Source organism: Pinus tabuliformis, chromosome Q (assembly GCF_031772625.1).
Source record: "Pinus tabuliformis cultivar Carrire ecotype Pingquan chromosome Q, CPIR1, whole genome shotgun sequence".
In the NCBI taxonomy this organism is placed as follows: Eukaryota; Viridiplantae; Streptophyta; class Pinopsida; order Pinales; family Pinaceae; genus Pinus; species Pinus tabuliformis.
In genome coordinates this window covers 1,079,755,669-1,079,757,674 of record NC_142296.1, presented here as the reverse complement: position 1 = coordinate 1,079,757,674, position 2,006 = coordinate 1,079,755,669, and the positions used below count along the sequence as shown (strand labels likewise).

Genomic DNA, 2,006 nt, shown 5'->3' with positions numbered 1-2,006 from the left:
TTACCTATGTGTTTATAAGGTGAGATTCACTAGGTCACTTATTTTAATTATATATGGGTTCATGTTTGGTCGATTGCACTTGTGTCTTTTTTATTTATTTGCACTTGTGTTTTTTAATTTATTTGTAATCTAAAAAAAATATCTAAGGCCCATTCCCCTTAATGGAGCCTTATGAAATTGTTTAACCTAACTATCTACTTGATCTCCATTCATTCTAAATTGTGTGGTTAAGGGGTTAGAAATTTGATTGAGCCCATAATAGTTTGGTTGACTTACCTAACATGTACATGGTAACCTACTCATGACCTTGCACACTAACCTATGCTGAGCACATGTGGCCATAGCCACCACAATCAATAAGAGAGTGACAACTAGCGCTATTCACATGATGGCCCATGGAGTCATATAGTTTTAGATGAACGGTGGAGACTTGTGGCAATCATCGGACGGTGGTCATTCTTTAGCACAAACCCTAACTCGGTATAATCGTTTTCTCCTTCCCATTCGAGATTTACTCTCTTATTTGCATGAATTCTACAGATTCTGGTCTCCTATTCCTAAGCTCGACAGCTGGTGGTAGCTTCAACACAAGAGTGTTTACCTATTTCAACAACAGAGATATGGTTCATTGCCCGTAGAAATCAGGTAAGGCCGATTGTCAATGGTCTATAGAATTTATATAGAAGTAATATCTCACCTTGTTATTTTTTTGCTCATTAGATTCTAGTTCCTTTCCCAGATACAATTTTTGATTTCCTCGATACCTTGGTTTCAGTTCGAAAGAAAATGTTGAGGGTTTTCTCAAGTCGTGGTTCGTGAGGTTTCCACTCTGTGTTCGTCGTAACCATCTCGGCTTCAGGTATGTGTTAATGCGTCTAGTTTTTTTCTGATTAAGGCTGGCTCCTCGCAATATAGTCACGAAATTTCTCACTCTGTTCCACCTCCTTTTAAAATTGATTTGTAACTTCTCTTCGAATGTTCAGGGTTTGTTCCTATGTCGAAGGAGGGTATTTGGGAGTTCCATTACGACCTCGAGTACTGTCTTTAATCACCTTTAGGAACCCTTATAGGGATTCCCTATAACAAGGGTGATCTGGCCACGGAACAGTGACCTCGACCCCTCATTGTTCCTTTACATTCTCAGGTGGAGGTGGGATTATCGATTTATTATCGATTTATTTTGGGATATATATATATATATATATATATATATATATATATATATATATTTAACTGTTCTAATTTTTGTTTCTACTCTAGCAAGACTGTGAAGGGGAAAATCGATGGTTTCATTTACTAAGATAATTGCAGGAATTACTTTTCTCGGTAAATTATTGGTCACTCCTTTCCTTACTATTTCACTTGGGTATTTCGAGCGCCACTCTTACTAATTGCCTCCATTTCTGTGTTGCAGGTACGCTAAATGTTCTCCATATCCTGGTACATCCTATGGACGGTCAAGTTCACCATCGACTGCAATTTCGCTTGGTTTCCCAGGACAGTGGTTCTGTTTTCTTCCCTTCACGTTGCACAATCCAACACTTGAGATTTTCGGGTAGCTAGGTTTGGTTGAAGTTTGAATAGTTCTCTTGGATTCTTGATTTTGTAGTTGTTTGATCCTGGATGGATATCATGTGTTTCATTTTCTTCTTCTTCACTGGATTCTATTTTCACTCTAATTTGTATTTTCAGAACGATAGGCTTAGGCGACCATAGTTCAATTGTAAAATGATAGATATACCCAGGAAGTTCTTCATGGCTATCTAGCCAGACTATTTTAATTTAACAGTTTTTATTGTCAAATACAAATTTATGTATATATAATTTGAATGGCCTGTTAGGCCTTATCTTAATATCACATTTTAATGAACTTTTCATAGTGGAATCTTTTGAGCATGTTATTGGAGAGTTAATTTATCCTATATTTTCAATAGAACCTATAACTGTGTTTGCTCGCTCTATAATAGTATTGTTTTTGTTTACATTTATTCTTACCTTACCGTGAT

At 36.5% G+C, this 2,006-nt stretch overlaps 1 long non-coding RNA gene across 1 annotated transcript; it reads left to right on the top strand.

Moving 5' to 3' along the window:
• The first annotated feature begins 516 nt into the window (after nucleotides 1–516).
• On the top strand, nucleotides 517–1,781 carry LOC149223275 (uncharacterized). Its single transcript, XR_016248953.1, has 4 exons — nucleotides 517–645; nucleotides 776–859; nucleotides 984–1,150; nucleotides 1,415–1,781. It is a non-coding gene; the product is annotated as an uncharacterized LOC149223275 (long non-coding RNA).
• The last annotated feature ends 225 nt before the right edge of the window (nucleotides 1,782–2,006 follow it).